The sequence below is a fragment of the Triturus cristatus genome, chromosome 1_2, assembly GCF_964204655.1.
Source record: "Triturus cristatus chromosome 1_2, aTriCri1.1, whole genome shotgun sequence".
NCBI classification, from domain to species: domain Eukaryota; kingdom Metazoa; phylum Chordata; class Amphibia; order Caudata; family Salamandridae; genus Triturus; species Triturus cristatus.
In genome coordinates this window covers 240,422,469-240,439,607 of record NC_140580.1, presented here as the reverse complement: position 1 = coordinate 240,439,607, position 17,139 = coordinate 240,422,469, and positions in this window count along the sequence as shown.

Sequence of the window (17,139 nt, the reverse complement as noted above, 5' to 3'; positions counted from 1 at the left end):
GCCAGAGTACGAGTCTAAGACCTTAGCTGTTAGGCCAGAGTAAGAGTTAAGACCTTAACCAGTAGGCCAGAGTAAGAGTTAAGACCTTAACCAATAGGCCAGAGTCAGAGTTAAGACCTTAACCAGTAGGCCAGAGTACGAGTCTAAGACCTTAGCTATTAGGCCAGAGTAAGAGTTAAGACCTTAGCTATTAGGCCAGAGTAAGAGTTAAGACCTTAACCAGTAGGCCAGAGTACGAGTCTAAGACCTTAGCTATTAGGCCAGAGTAAGAGTTAAGACCTTAACCCGTAGGCCATAGTATGAGTCTAAGACCTTAGCTATTAGGCCAGAGTAAGAGTTAAGACCTTAACTATTAGGCCAGAGTAAGAGTTACGACCTTAACCTGTAGGCCAGGGTACGAGTCTAAGACCTTCGCAATTAGGCCAGAGTAAGAGTTAAGACCTTAACCATTAAGCCAGAGTACGAGTCTAAGACCTTAGCTATTAGGCCAGAGTAAGAGTTAGGACCTTAGGCAGTAGGCCAGAGTAAGAGTTAAGACCTTAACCAATAGGCCAGAGTAAGAGTTAAGACCTTAACCAGTAGGCCAGAGTACGAGTCTAAGACCTTAGCTATTAGGCCAGAGTAAGGGTTAAGACATTAACCAGTAGGCCAGAGTAAGAGTTAAGACCTTAACCAGTAGGCCAGAGTACGAGTCTAAGACCTTAGCTGTTAGGCCAGAGTACGAGTCTAAGACCTTAGCTATTAGGCCAGTGTAAGAGTTAAGACCTTAACCAGTAGGCCAGAGTAAGAGTTAAGACCTTAACCATTAGGCCAGAGTACGAGTCTAAGATCTTAGATATTAGGCCAGAGTAAGAGTTAAGACCTTAACCAGTAGGCCAGAGTAAGAGTTAAGACCTTAACCATTAGGCCAGACTACGAGTCTAAGACCTTAGCTATTAGGCCAGGGTAAGAGTTAAGACCTTAGCTATTAGGCCAGAGTAAGAGTTAAGACCTTAACCATTAGGCCAGAGTATGAGTCTAAGACCTTAGCTATTAGGCCAGAGTAAGAGTTAAGACCTTAGCTATTAGGTCAGAGTAAGAGTTAAGACCTTAACCAGTAGGCAAGAGTAAGAGTTAAGACCTTAACCAGTAGGCCAGAGTAAGAGTTAAGACCTTAACCATTAGGCCAGAGTACGAGTCTAAGACCTTATCTATTAGGCCAGAGTAAGAGTTAAGATCTTAGCTATTAGGCCAGAGTAAGAGTTAAGACCTTAACATTAGGCCAGTGTACGAGTTTAAGACCTTAGCTATTAGGCTAGAGTAAGAGTTAAGACCTTAACCAGTAGGCCAGAGTAAGAGTTAAGACCTTAACCAGTAGGCCAGAGTACGAGTCTAAGACCTTAGCTATTAGGCCAGAGTAAGAGTTAAGACATTAACCAGTAGGCCAGAGTACGAGTCTAAGACCTTAGCAATTAGGCCAGAGTACGAGTCTAAGACCTTAGTTATTAGCCAGAGTAAGAGTTAAGACCTTAACCAGTAGGCCAGAGTACGAGTCTAAGACCTTAGCTATTAGGCAAGAGTACGAGTCGAAGACCTTAGCTATTAGGCCAGAGTAAGAGTTAAGACCTTAACCAGTAGGCCAGAGTACGAGTCTAAGACCTTAGCTATTAGGCCAGAGTAAGAGTTAAGACCTTAACCCGTAGGCCATAGTACGAGTCTAAGACCTTAGCTATTAGGCCAGAGTAAGAGTTAAGACCTTAACTATTAGGCCAGAGTAAGAGTTACGACCTTAACCTGTAGGCCAGGGTACGAGTCTAAGACCTTCGCTATTAGGCCAGAGTAAGAGTTAAGACCTTAACCATTAAGCCAGAGTACGAGTCTAAGACCTTAGCTATTAGGCCAGAGTAAGAGTTAGGACCTTAAGCAGTAGGCCAGAGTAAGAGTTAAGACCTTAACCAATAGGCCAGAGTAAGAGTTAAGACCTTAACCAGTAGGCCAGAGTACGAGTCTAAGACCTTAGCTGTTAGGCCAGAGTAAGAGTTAAGACCTTAACCAGTAGGCCAGAGTAAGAGTTAAGACCTTAACCATTAGGCCAGAGTAAGAGTCTAAGACCTTAGCTATTAGGCCAGAGTAAGAGTTAAGACCTTAGCTATTAGGCCAGAGTAAGAGTTAAGACCTTAACCAGTAGGCCAGAGTACGAGTCTAAGACCTTAGCTATTAGGCCAGAGTAAGAGTTAAGACCTTAACCCGTAGGCCATAGTACGAGTCTAAGACCTTAGCTATTAGGCCAGAGTAAGAGTTAAGACCTTAACCAGTAGGCCAGAGTAAGAGGTAAGACCTTAACCATTAGGCCAAACTACGAGTCTAAGACCTTAGCTATTAGGCCAGGGTAAGAGTTAAGACCTTAGCTATTAGGCCAGAGTAAGAGTTAAGACCTTAACCATTAGGCCAGAGTATGAGTCTAAGACCTTAGCTATTAGGCCAGAGTAAGAGTTAAGACCTTAGCTATTAGGTCAGAGTAAGAGTTAAGACCTTAACCAGTAGGCCAGAGTAAGAGTTAAGACCTTAACCAGTAGGCCAGAGTAAGAGTTAAGACCTTAACCATTAGGCCAGAGTACGAGTCTAAGACCTTAGCTATTAGGCCAGAGTAAGAGTTAAGACCTTAGCTGTTAGGCCAGAGTAAGAGTTAAGACCTTACCATTAGGCCAGTGTACGAGTTTAAGACCTTAGCTATTAGGCTAGAGTTAGAGTTAAGACCTTAGCTATTAGGCCAGAGTAAGAGTTAAGACCTTAACCAGTAGGCCAGAGTAAGAGTTAAGACCTTAACCAGTAGGCCAGAGTACGAGTCTAAGACCTTAGCTATTAGGCCAGAGTAAGAGTTAAGACATTAACCAGTAGGCCAGAGTACGAGTCTAAGACCTTAGCAATTAGGCCAGAGTACGAGTCTAAGACCTTAGTTATTAGCCAGAGTAAGAGTTAAGACCTTAACCAGTAGGCCAGAGTACGAGTCTAAGACCTTAGCTATTAGGCAAGAGTACGAGTCTAAGACCTTAGCTATTAGGCCAGAGTAAGAGTTAGGACCTTAGCTATTAGGCCAGAGTAAGAGTTAAGACCTTAACCAGTAGGCCAGAGTACGAGTCTAAGACCTTAGCTATTAGGCCAGAGTAAGAGTTAAGACCTTAACCCGTAGGCCATAGTACGAGTCTAAGACCTTAGCTATTAGGCCAGAGTAAGAGTTAAGACCTTAACTATTAGGCCAGAGTAAGAGTTACGACCTTAACCTGTAGGCCAGGGTACGAGTCTAAGACCTTCGCTATTAGGCCAGAGTAAGAGTTAAGACCTTAACCATTAAGCCAGAGTACGAGTCTAAGACCTTAGCTATTAGGCCAGAGTAAGAGTTAGGACCTTAAGCAGTAGGCCAGAGTAAGAGTTAAGACCTTAACCAATAGGCCAGAGTAAGAGTTAAGACCTTAACCAGTAGGCCAGAGTACGAGTCTAAGACCTTAGCTGTTAGGCCAGAGTAAGAGTTAAGACCTTAACCAGTAGGCCAGAGTAAGAGTTAAGACCTTAACCATTAGGCAAGAGTAAGAGTCTAAGACCTTAGCTATTAGGCCAGAGTAAGAGTTAAGACCTTAGCTATTAGGCCAGAGTAAGAGTTAAGACCTTAACCAGTAGGCCAGAGTACGAGTCTAAGACCTTAGCTATTAGGCCAGAGTAAGAGTTAAGACCTTAACCCGTAGGCCATAGTACGTGTCTAAGACCTTAGCTATTAGGCCAGAGTAAGAGTTAAGACCTTAACTATTAGGCCAGAGTAAGAGTTACGACCTTAACCTGTAGGCCAGGGTACGAGTCTAAGACCATCGCTATTAGGCCAGAGTAAGAGTTAAGACCTTAACCATTAAGCCAGAGTACGAGTCTAAGACCTTAGCTATTAGGCCAGAGTATGAGTTAGGACCTTAAGCAGTAGGCCAGAGTAAGAGTTAAGACCTTAACCAATAGGCCAGAGTAAGAGTTAAGACCTTAACCAGTAGACCAGAGTACGAGTCTAAGACCTTAGCTGTTAGGCCAGAGTAAGAGTTAAGACATTAACCAATAGGCCAGAGTAAGAGTTAAGACCTTAACCAGTAGGCCAGAGTACGAGTCTAAGACCTTAGCTGTTAGGCCAGAGTAAGAGTTAAGACCTTAACCAGTAGGCCAGAGTAAGAGTTAAGACCTTAACCAATAGGCCAGAGTAAGAGTTAAGACCTTAACCAGTAGGCCAGAGTAAGAGTTAAGACCTTAACCATTAGGCCAGACTACGAGTCTAAGACCGTAGCTATTAGGCCAGAGTAAGAGTTAGGACCTTAAGCAGTAGGCCAGAGTAAGAGTTAAGACCTTAACCAATAGGCCAGAGTAAGAGTTAAGACCTTAACCAGTAGGCCAGAGTACGAGTCTAAGACCTTAGCTGTTAGGCCAGAGTAAGAGTTAAGACCTTAACCAGTAGGCCAGAGTAAGAGTTAAGACCTTAACCATTAGGCCAGAGTAAGAGTCTAAGACCTTAGCTATTAGGCCAGAGTAAGAGTTAAGACCTTAGCTATTAGGCCAGAGTAAGAGTTAAGACCTTAACCAGTAGGCCAGAGTACGAGTCTAAGACCTTAGCTATTAGGCCAGAGTAAGAGTTAAGACCTTAACCCGTAGGCCATAGTACGAGTCTAAGACCTTAGCTATTAGGCCAGAGTAAGAGTTAAGACCTTCACCAGTAGGCCAGAGTAAGAGGTAAGACCTTAACCATTAGGCCAAACTACGAGTCTAAGACCTTAGCTATTAGGCCAGGGTAAGAGTTAAGACCTTAGCTATTAGGCCAGAGTAAGAGTTAAGACCTTAGCTATTAGGTCAGAGTAAGAGTTAAGACCTTAACCAGTAGGCAAGAGTAAGAGTTAAGACCTTAACCAGTAGGCCAGAGTAAGAGTTAAGACCTTAACCATTAGGCCAGAGTACGAGTCTAAGACCTTATCTATTAGGCCAGAGTAAGAGTTAAGACCTTAGCTATTAGGCCAGAGTAAGAGTTAAGACCTTAACATTAGGCCAGTGTACGAGTTTAAGACCTTAGCTATTAGGCTAGAGTTAGAGTTAAGACCTTAGCTATTAGGCCAGAGTGAGAGTTAAGACCTTAACCAGTAGGCCAGAGTAAGAGTTAAGACCTTAACCAGTAGGCCAGAGTACGAGTCTAAGACCTTAGCTATTAGGCCAGAGTAAGAGTTAAGACATTAACCAGTAGGCCAGAGTACGAGTCTAAGACCTTAGCAATTAGGCCAGAGTACGAGTCTAAGACCTTAGTTATTAGCCAGAGTAAGAGTTAAGACCTTAACCAGTAGGCCAGAGTACGAGTCTAAGACCTTAGCTATTAGGCAAGAGTACGAGTCTAAGACCTTAGCTATTAGGCCAGAGTAAGAGTTAAGACCTTAGCTATTAGGCCAGAGTAAGAGTTAAGACCTTAACCAGTAGGCCAGAGTAAGAGTTAAGACCTTAACCAATAGGCCAGAGTACGAGTCTAAGACCTTAGCTGTTAGGCCAGAGTAAGAGTTAAGACCTTAACCAGTAGGCCAGAGTAAGAGTTAAGACCTTAACCAATAGGCCAGAGTCAGAGTTAAGACCTTAACCAGTAGGCCAGAGTACGAGTCTAAGACCTTAGCTTTTAGGCCAGAGTAAGAGTTAAGACCTTAGCTATTAGGCCAGAGTAAGAGTTAAGACCTTAACCAGTAGGCCAGAGTACGAGTCTAAGACCTTAGCTATTAGGCCAGAGTAAGAGTTAAGACCTTAACCCGTAGGCCATAGTATGAGTCTAAGACCTTAGCTATTAGGCCAGAGTAAGAGTTAAGACCTTAACTATTAGGCCAGAGTAAGAGTTACGACCTTAACCTGTAGGCCAGGGTACGAGTCTAAGACCTTCGCAATTAGGCCAGAGTAAGAGTTAAGACCTTAACCATTAAGCCAGAGTACGAGTCTAAGACCTTAGCTATTAGGCCAGAGTAAGAGTTAGGACCTTAAGCAGTAGGCCAGAGTAAGAGTTAAGACCTTAACCAATAGGCCAGAGTAAGAGTTAAGACCTTAACCAGTAGGCCAGAGTACGAGTCTAAGACCTTAGCTATTAGGCCAGAGTAAGGGTTAAGACATTAACCAATAGGCCAGAGTAAGAGTTAAGACCTTAACCAGTAGGCCAGAGTACGAGTCTAAGACCTTAGCTGTTAGGCCAGAGTACGAGTCTAAGACCTTAGCTATTAGGCCAGTGTAAGAGTTAAGACCTTAACCAGTAGGCCAGAGTAAGAGTTAAGACCTTAACCATTAGGCCAGAGTACGAGTCTAAGATCTTAGATATTAGGCCAGAGTAAGAGTTAAGACCTTAACCAGTAGGCCAGAGTAAGAGTTAAGACCTTAACCATTAGGCCAGACTACGAGTCTAAGACCTTAGCTATTAGGCCAGGGTAAGAGTTAAGACCTTAGCTATTAGGCCAGAGTAAGAGTTAAGACCTTAACCATTAGGCCAGAGTATGAGTCTAAGACCTTAGCTATTAGGCCAGAGTAAGAGTTAAGACCTTAGCTATTAGGTCAGAGTAAGAGTTAAGACCTTAACCAGTAGGCAAGAGTAAGAGTTAAGACCTTAACCAGTAGGCCAGAGTAAGAGTTAAGACCTTAACCATTAGGCCAGAGTACGAGTCTAAGACCTTATCTATTAGGCCAGAGTAAGAGTTAAGACCTTAGCTATTAGGCCAGAGTAAGAGTTAAGACCTTAACATTAGGCCAGTGTACGAGTTTAAGACCTTAGCTATTAGGCTAGAGTTAGAGTTAAGACCTTAGCTATTAGGCCAGAGTGAGAGTTAAGACCTTAACCAGTAGGCCAGAGTAAGAGTTAAGACCTTAACCAGTAGGCCAGAGTACGAGTCTAAGACCTTAGCTATTAGGCCAGAGTAAGAGTTAAGACATTAACCAGTAGGCCAGAGTACGAGTCTAAGACCTTAGCAATTAGGCCAGAGTACGAGTCTAAGACCTTAGTTATTAGCCAGAGTAAGAGTTAAGACCTTAACCAGTAGGCCAGAGTACGAGTCTAAGACCTTAGCTATTAGGCAAGAGTACGAGTCTAAGACCTTAGCTATTAGGCCAGAGTAAGAGTTAAGACCTTAGCTATTAGGCCAGAGTAAGAGTTAAGACCTTAACCAGTAGGCCAGAGTACGAGTCTAAGACCTTAGCTATTAGGCCAGAGTAAGAGTTAAGACCTTAACCCGTAGGCCATAGTACGAGTCTAAGACCTTAGCTATTAGGCCAGAGTAAGAGTTAAGACCTTAACTATTAGGCCAGAGTAAGAGTTACGACCTTAACCTGTAGGCCAGGGTACGAGTCTAAGACCTTCGCTATTAGGCCAGAGTAAGAGTTAAGACCTTAACCATTAAGCCAGAGTACGAGTCTAAGACCTTAGCTATTAGGCCAGAGTAAGAGTTAGGACCTTAAGCAGTAGGCCAGAGTAAGAGTTAAGACCTTAACCAATAGGCCAGAGTAAGAGTTAAGACCTTAACCAGTAGGCCAGAGTACGAGTCTAAGACCTTAGCTGTTAGGCCAGAGTAAGAGTTAAGACCTTAACCAGTAGGCCAGAGTAAGAGTTAAGACCTTAACCATTAGGCCAGAGTAAGAGTCTAAGACCTTAGCTATTAGGCCAGAGTAAGAGTTAAGACCTTAGCTATTAGGCCAGAGTAAGAGTTAAGACCTTAACCAGTAGGCCAGAGTACGAGTCTAAGACCTTAGCTATTAGGCCAGAGTAAGAGTTAAGACCTTAACCCGTAGGCCATAGTACGAGTCTAAGACCTTAGCTATTAGGCCAGAGTAAGAGTTAAGACCTTAACCAGTAGGCCAGAGTAAGAGGTAAGACCTTAACCATTAGGCCAAACTACGAGTCTAAGACCTTAGCTATTAGGCCAGGGTAAGAGTTAAGACCTTAGCTATTAGGCCAGAGTAAGAGTTAAGACCTTAACCATTAGGCCAGAGTATGAGTCTAAGACCTTAGCTATTAGGCCAGAGTAAGAGTTAAGACCTTAGCTATTAGGTCAGAGTAAGAGTTAAGACCTTAACCAGTAGGCCAGAGTAAGAGTTAAGACCTTAACCAGTAGGCCAGAGTAAGAGTTAAGACCTTAACCATTAGGCCAGAGTACGAGTCTAAGACCTTAGCTATTAGGCCAGAGTAAGAGTTAAGACCTTAGCTGTTAGGCCAGAGTAAGAGTTAAGACCTTACCATTAGGCCAGTGTACGAGTTTAAGACCTTAGCTATTAGGCCAGAGTAAGAGTTAAGACCTTAACCAGTAGGCCAGAGTACGAGTCTAAGACCTTAGCTATTAGGCCAGAGTAAGAGTTAAGACCTTAACCCGTAGGCCATAGTACGAGTCTAAGACCTTAGCTATTAGGCCAGAGTAAGAGTTAAGACCTTAACCAGTAGGCCAGAGTAAGAGGTAAGACCTTAACCATTAGGCCAAACTACGAGTCTAAGACCTTAGCTATTAGGCCAGGGTAAGAGTTAAGACCTTAGCTATTAGGCCAGAGTAAGAGTTAAGACCTTAACCATTAGGCCAGAGTATGAGTCTAAGACCTTAGCTATTAGGCCAGAGTAAGAGTTAAGACCTTAGCTATTAGGTCAGAGTAAGAGTTAAGACCTTAACCAGTAGGCCAGAGTAAGAGTTAAGACCTTAACCAGTAGGCCAGAGTAAGAGTTAAGACCTTAACCATTAGGCCAGAGTACGAGTCTAAGACCTTAGCTATTAGGCCAGAGTAAGAGTTAAGACCTTAGCTGTTAGGCCAGAGTAAGAGTTAAGACCTTACCATTAGGCCAGTGTACGAGTTTAAGACCTTAGCTATTAGGCTAGAGTTAGAGTTAAGACCTTAGCTATTAGGCCAGAGTAAGAGTTAAGACCTTAACCAGTAGGCCAGAGTAAGAGTTAAGACCTTAACCAGTAGGCCAGAGTACGAGTCTAAGACCTTAGCTATTAGGCCAGAGTAAGAGTTAAGACATTAACCAGTAGGCCAGAGTACGAGTCTAAGACCTTAGCAATTAGGCCAGAGTACGAGTCTAAGACCTTAGTTATTAGCCAGAGTAAGAGTTAAGACCTTAACCAGTAGGCCAGAGTACGAGTCTAAGACCTTAGCTATTAGGCAAGAGTACGAGTCTAAGACCTTAGCTATTAGGCCAGAGTAAGAGTTAAGACCTTAGCTATTAGGCCAGAGTAAGAGTTAAGACCTTAACCAGTAGGCCAGAGTACGAGTCTAAGACCTTAGCTATTAGGCCAGAGTAAGAGTTAAGACCTTAACCCGTAGGCCATAGTACGAGTCTAAGACCTTAGCTATTAGGCCAGAGTAAGAGTTAAGACCTTAACTATTAGGCCAGAGTAAGAGTTACGACCTTAACCTGTAGGCCAGGGTACGAGTCTAAGACCTTCGCTATTAGGCCAGAGTAAGAGTTAAGACCTTAACCATTAAGCCAGAGTACGAGTCTAAGACCTTAGCTATTAGGCCAGAGTAAGAGTTAGGACCTTAAGCAGTAGGCCAGAGTAAGAGTTAAGACCTTAACCAATAGGCCAGAGTAAGAGTTAAGACCTTAACCAGTAGGCCAGAGTACGAGTCTAAGACCTTAGCTGTTAGGCCAGAGTAAGAGTTAAGACCTTAACCAGTAGGCCAGAGTAAGAGTTAAGACCTTAACCATTAGGCAAGAGTAAGAGTCTAAGACCTTAGCTATTAGGCCAGAGTAAGAGTTAAGACCTTAGCTATTAGGCCAGAGTAAGAGTTAAGACCTTAACCAGTAGGCCAGAGTACGAGTCTAAGACCTTAGCTATTAGGCCAGAGTAAGAGTTAAGACCTTAGCTATTAGGCCAGAGTAAGAGTTAAGACCTTAACCAGTAGGCCAGAGTACGAGTCTAAGACCTTAGCTATTAGGCCAGAGTAAGAGTTAAGACCTTAACCCGTAGGCCATAGTACGAGTCTAAGACCTTAGCTATTAGGCCAGAGTAAGAGTTAAGACCTTAACTATTAGGCCAGAGTAAGAGTTACGACCTTAACCTGTAGGCCAGGGTACGAGTCTAAGACCATCGCTATTAGGCCAGAGTAAGAGTTAAGACCTTAACCATTAAGCCAGAGTACGAGTCTAAGACCTTAGCTATTAGGCCAGAGTATGAGTTAGGACCTTAAGCAGTAGGCCAGAGTAAGAGTTAAGACCTTAACCAATAGGCCAGAGTAAGAGTTAAGACCTTAACCAGTAGACCAGAGTACGAGTCTAAGACCTTAGCTGTTAGGCCAGAGTAAGAGTTAAGACATTAACCAATAGGCCAGAGTAAGAGTTAAGACCTTAACCAGTAGGCCAGAGTACGAGTCTAAGACCTTAGCTGTTAGGCCAGAGTAAGAGTTAAGACCTTAACCAGTAGGCCAGAGTAAGAGTTAAGACCTTAACCAATAGGCCAGAGTAAGAGTTAAGACCTTAACCAGTAGGCCAGAGTAAGAGTTAAGACCTTAACCATTAGGCCAGACTACGAGTCTAAGACCGTAGCTATTAGGCCAGAGTAAGAGTTAGGACCTTAAGCAGTAGGCCAGAGTAAGAGTTAAGACCTTAACCAATAGGCCAGAGTAAGAGTTAAGACCTTAACCAGTAGGCCAGAGTACGAGTCTAAGACCTTAGCTGTTAGGCCAGAGTAAGAGTTAAGACCTTAACCAGTAGGCCAGAGTAAGAGTTAAGACCTTAACCATTAGGCCAGAGTAAGAGTCTAAGACCTTAGCTATTAGGCCAGAGTAAGAGTTAAGACCTTAGCTATTAGGCCAGAGTAAGAGTTAAGACCTTAACCAGTAGGCCAGAGTACGAGTCTAAGACCTTAGCTATTAGGCCAGAGTAAGAGTTAAGACCTTAACCCGTAGGCCATAGTACGAGTCTAAGACCTTAGCTATTAGGCCAGAGTAAGAGTTAAGACCTTCACCAGTAGGCCAGAGTAAGAGGTAAGACCTTAACCATTAGGCCAAACTACGAGTCTAAGACCTTAGCTATTAGGCCAGGGTAAGAGTTAAGACCTTAGCTATTAGGCCAGAGTAAGAGTTAAGACCTTAACCATTGGGCCAGAGTATGAGTCTAAGACCTTAGCTATTAGGCCAGAGTAAGAGTTAAGACCTTAGCTATTAGGTCAGAGTAAGAGTTAAGACCTTAACCAGTAGGCCAGAGTAAGAGTTAAGACCTTAACCAGTAGGCAAGAGTAAGAGTTAAGACCTTAACCATTAGGCCAGAGTACGAGTCTAAGACCTTAGCTATTAGGCCAGAGTAAGAGTTAAGACCTTAGCTGTTAGGCCGGAGTAAGAGTTAAGACCTTACCATTAGGCCAGTGTACGAGTTTAAGACCTTAGCTATTAGGCTAGAGTTAGAGTTAAGACCTTAGCTATTAGGCCAGAGTAAGAGTTAAGACCTTAACCAGTAGGCCAGAGTAAGAGTTAAGACCTTAACCAGTAGGCCAGAGTACAAGTCTAAGACCTTAGCTATTAGGCCAGAGTAAGAGTTAAGACATTAACCAGTAGGCCAGAGTACGAGTCTAAGACCTTAGCAATTAGGCCAGAGTACGAGTCTAAGACCTTAGTTATTAGCCAGAGTAAGAGTTAAGACCTTAACCAGTAGGCCAGAGTACGAGTCTAAGACCTTAGCTATTAGGCAAGAGTACGAGTCTAAGACCTTAGCTATTAGGCCAGAGTAAGAGTTAAGACCTTAGCTATTAGGCCAGAGTAAGAGTTAAGACCTTAACCAGTAGGCCAGAGTACGAGTCTAAGACCTTAGCTATTAGGCCAGAGTAAGAGTTAAGACCTTAACCCGTAGGCCATAGTACGAGTCTAAGACCTTAGCTATTAGGCCAGAGTAAGAGTTAAGACCTTAACTATTAGGCCAGAGTAAGAGATACGACCTTAACCTGTAGGCCAGGGTACGAGTCTAAGACCTTCGCTATTAGGCCAGAGTAAGAGTTAAGACCTTAACCATTAAGCCAGAGTAGGAGTCTAAGACCTTAGCTATTAGGCCAGAGTAAGAGTTAGGACCTTAAGCAGTAGGCCAGAGTAAGAGTTAAGACCTTAACCAATAGGCCAGAGTAAGAGTTAAGACCTTAACCAGTAGGCCAGAGTACGAGTCTAAGACCTTAGCTGTTAGGCCAGAGTAAGAGTTAAGACCTTAACCAGTAGGCCAGAGTAAGAGTTAAGACCTTAACCATTAGGCCAGAGTAAGAGTCTAAGACCTTAGCTATTAGGCCAGAGTAAGAGTTAAGACCTTAGCTATTAGGCCAGAGTAAGAGTTAAGACCTTAACCAGTAGGCCAGAGTACGAGTCTAAGACCTTAGCTATTAGGCCAGAGTAAGAGTTAAGACCTTAACCCGTAGGCCATAGTACGAGTCTAAGACCTTAGCTATTAGGCCAGAGTAAGAGTTAAGACCTTAACTATTAGGCCAGAGTAAGAGTTACGACCTTAACCTGTAGGCCAGGGTACGAGTCTAAGACCATCGCTATTAGGCCAGAGTAAGAGTTAAGACCTTAACCATTAAGCCAGAGTACGAGTCTAAGACCTTAGCTATTAGGCCAGAGTATGAGTTAGGACCTTAAGCAGTAGGCCAGAGTAAGAGTTAAGACCTTAACCAATAGGCAAGAGTAAGAGTTAAGACCTTAACCAGTAGGCCAGAGTACGAGTCTAAGACCTTAGCTGTTAGGCCAGAGTAGGAGTTAAGACCTTAACCAGTAGGCCAGAGTAAGAGTTAAGACCTTAACCAATAGGCCAGAGTAAGAGTTAAGACCTTAACCAGTAGGCCAGAGTACGAGTCTAAGACCTTAGCTATTAGGCCAGAGTAAGGGTTAAGACATTAACCAATAGGCCAGAGTAAGAGTTAAGACCTTATCCATTAGGCCAGAGTAAGAGTCTAAGACCTTAGCTATTAGGCCAGAGTAAGAGTTAAGACCTTAGCTATTAGGCCAGAGTAAGAGTTAAGACCTTAACTAGTAGGCCAGAGTACGAGTCTAAGACCTTAGCTATTAGGCCAGAGTAAGAGTTAAGACCTTAACCCGTAGGCCATAATATGAGTCTAAGACCTTAGCTATTAGACCAGAGTAAGAGTTAAGACCTTAACTATTAGGCCAGAGTAAGAGTTACAACCTTAACCTGTAGGCCAGGGTACGAGTCTAAGACCTTCGCTATTAGGCCAGAGTATGAGTCTAATACCTTAGCTATTAGGCCAGAGTACGAGTCTAAGACCTTAGCTATTAGGCCAGAGTACGAGTCAAGACCTTACCTACTAGGCCAGAGTACGAGTCTAAGACCTTAGCTATTAGGCCAGTGTAAGAGTTAAGACCTTAACCAGTAGGCCAGAGTAAGAGTTAAGACCTTAACCATTAGGCCAGAGTACGAGTCTAAGACCTTAGCTGTTAGGCCAGGGTAAGAGTTAAGAACTTAGCTATTAGGCCAGTGTAAGAGTTAAGACCTTAACCATTGGGCCAGAGTACGAGTCTAAGATCTTAGCTATTAGGCCAGAGTAAGAGTTAAGACTTTAAACAGTAGGCCAGAGTAAGAGTTAAGACCTTAACCATTAGGCCCGAGTACGAGTCTAAGACCTTAGCTATTAGGCCAGGGTAAGAGTTAAGACCTTAGCTATTAGGCCAGAGTAAGAGTTAAGACCTTAACCATTAGGCCAGAGTATGAGTCTAAGACCTTAGCTATTAGGCCAGAGTAAGAGTTAAGACCTTAGCTATTAGGCCAGAGTAAGAGTTAAGACCTTAACCATTAGGCCAGAGTACGAGTCTAAGACCTTAGCTATTAGGCCAGAGTAAGAGTTAAGACCTTAGCTATTAGGCCAGAGTAAGAGTTAAGACCTTACCATTAGGCCAGTGTACGAGTTTAAGACCTTAGCTATTAGGCTAGAGTTAGAGTTAAGACCTTAGCTATTAGGCCAGGGTAAGAGTTAAGACCTTAACCAGTAGGCCAGAGTAAGAGTTAAGACCTTAACCAGTAGGCCAGAGTAAGAGTTAAGACTTTAACCATTAGGCCAGAGTACGAGTCTAAGACCTTAGCTATTAGGCCAGAGTAAGAGTTAAGACCTTAGCTATTAGGCCAGAGTAAGAGTTAAGACCTTAGCTATTAGGCAAGAGTACGGGTCTAAGACCTTAGCTATTAGGCCAGAGTAAGAGTTAAGACCTTAGCTATTAGGCCAGAGTAAGAGTTAAGACCTTAACCAGTAGGCCAGAGTACGAGTCTAAGACCTTATCTATTAGGCCAGAGTAAGAGTTAAGACCTTAACCCGTAGGCCATAGTACGAGTCTAAGACCTTAGCTATTAGGCCAGAGTAAGAGTTAAGACCTTACATATTAGGCCAGAGTAAGAGTTACGACCTTAACCTGTAGGCCAGGGTACGAGTCTAAGACCTTCGCTATTAGGCCAGAGTAAGAGTTAAGACCTTAACCATTAAGCCAGAGTACGAGTCTAAGACCTTAGCTATTAGGCCAGAGTAAGAGTTAGGACCTTAAGCAGTAGGCCAGAGTAAGAGTTAAGACCTTAACCAATAGGCCAGAGTAAGAGTTAAGACCTTAACCAGTAGGCCAGAGTACGAGTCTAAGACCTTAGCTGTTAGGCCAGAGTAAGAGTTAAGACCTTAACCAGTAGGCCAGAGTAAGAGTTAAGACCTTAACCATTAGGCCAGAGTAAGAGTCTAAGACCTTAGCTATTAGGCCAGAGTAAGAGTTAAGACCTTAGCTATTAGGCCAGAGTAAGAGTTAAGACCTTAACCAGTAGGCCAGAGTACGAGTCTAAGACCTTAGCTATTAGGCCAGAGTAAGAGTTAAGACCTTAACCCGTAGGCCATAGTACGAGTCTAAGACCTTAGCTATTAGGCCAGAGTAAGAGTTAAGACCTTAACTATTAGACCAGAGTAAGAGTTACGACCTTAACCTGTAGGCCAGGGTACGAGTATAAGACCTTCGCTATTAGGCCAGAGTAAGAGTTAAGACCTTAACCATTAAGCCAGAGTACGAGTCTAAGACCTTAGCTATTAGGCCAGAGTATGAGTTAGGACCTTAAGCAGTAGGCCAGAGTAAGAGTTAAGACCTTAACCAATAGGCCAGAGTAAGAGTTAAGACCTTAACCAGTAGACCAGAGAACGAGTCTAAGACCTTAGCTGTTAGGCCAGAGTAAGAGTTAAGACATTAACCAATAGGCCAGAGTAAGAGTTAAGACCTTAACCAGTAGGCCAGAGTACGATTCTAAGACCTTAGCTGTTAGGCCAGAGTAAGAGTTAAGACCTTAACCAGTAGGCCAGAGTAAGAGTTAAGACCTTAACCAGTAGGCCAGAGTACGAGTCTAAGACCTTAGCTATTAGGCCAGAGTAAGGGTTAAGACATTAACCAATAGGCCAGAGTAAGAGTTAAGACCTTAACCAGTAGGCCAGAGTACGAGTCTAAGACCTTAGCTGTTAGGCCAGAGTAAGAGTTAAGACCTTAACCAGTAGGCCAGAGTAAGAGTTAAGACCTTAACCATTAGGCCAGAGTAAGAGTCTAAGACCTTAGCTATTAGGCCAGAGTAAGAGTTAAGACCTTAGCTATTAGGCCAGAGTAAGAGTTAAGACCTTAACTAGTAGGCCAGAGTACGAGTCTAAGACCTTCGCTATTAGGCCAGAGTAAGAGTTAAGACCTTAACCATTAAGCCAGAGTACGAGTCTAAGACCTTAGCTATTAGGCCAGAGTAAGAGTTAGGACCTTAAGCAGTAGGCCAGAGTAAGAGTTAAGACCTTAACCAATAGGCCAGAGTAAGAGTTAAGACCTTAACCAGTAGGCCAGAGTACGAGTCTAAGACCTTAGCTGTTAGGCCAGAGTAAGAGTTAAGACCTTAACCAGTAGGCCAGAGTAAGAGTTAAGACCTTAACCATTAGGCCAGAGTAAGAGTCTAAGACCTTAGCTATTAGGCCAGAGTAAGAGTTAAGACCTTAGCTATTAGGACAGAGTAAGAGTTAAGACCTTAACCAGAAGGCCAGAGTACGAGTCTGAGACCTTAGCTATGAGGCCAGAGTAAGAGTTAAGACCTTAACCCGTAGGCCATAGTACGAGTCTAAGACCTTAGCTATTAGGCCAGAGTAAGTGTTAAGACCTTAACTATTAGGCCAGAGTAAGAGTTACGACCTTAACCTGTAGGCCAGGGTACGAGTATAAGACCTTCGCTATTAGGCCGGAGTAAGAGTTAAGACCTTAACCATTAAGCCAGAGTACGAGTCTAAGACCTTAGCTATTAGGCCAGAGTATGAGTTAGGACCTTAAGCAGTAGGCCAGAGTAAGAGTTAAGACCTTAACCAATAGGCCAGAGTAAGAGTTAAGACCTTAACCAGTAGACCAGAGTACGAGTCTAAGACCTTAGCTGTTAGGCCAGAGTAAGAGATAAGACATTAACCAATAGGCCAGAGTAAGAGTTAAGACCTTAACCAGTAGGCCAGAGTACGAGTCTAAGACCTTAGCTGTTAGGCCAGAGTAAGAGTTAAGACCTTAACCAGTAGGCCAGAGTAAGAGTTAAGACCTTAACCAATAGGCCAGAGTAAGAGTTAAGACCTTAACCAGTAGGCCAGAGTACGAGTCTAAGACCTTAGCTATTAGGCCAGAGTAAGGGTTAAGACATTAACCAATAGGCCAGAGTAAGAGTTCAGACCTTAACCAGTAGGCCAGAGTACGAGTCTAAGACCTTAGCTGTTAGGCCAGAGTAAGAGTTAAGACCTTAACCAGTAGGCCAGAGTAAGAGTCTAAGACCTTAGCTATTAGGCCAGAGTAAGAGTTAAGACCTTAGCTATTAGGCCAGAGTAAGAGTTAAGACCTTAACTAGTAGGCCAGAGTACGAGTCTAAGACCTTAGCTATTAGGCCAGAGTAAGAGTTAAGACCTTAACCCGTAGGCCATAGTACGAGTCTAAGACCTTAGCTATTAGACCAGAGTAAGAGTTAAGACCTTAACTATTAGGCCAGAATAAGAGTTACAACCTTAACCTGTAGGCCAGGGTACGAGTCTAAGACCTTCGCTATTAGGCCAGAGTATGAGTCTAATACCTTAGCTATTAGGCCAGAGTACGAGTCTAAGACCTTAGCTATTAGGCCAGAGTACGAGTCAAGACCTTACCTACTAGGCC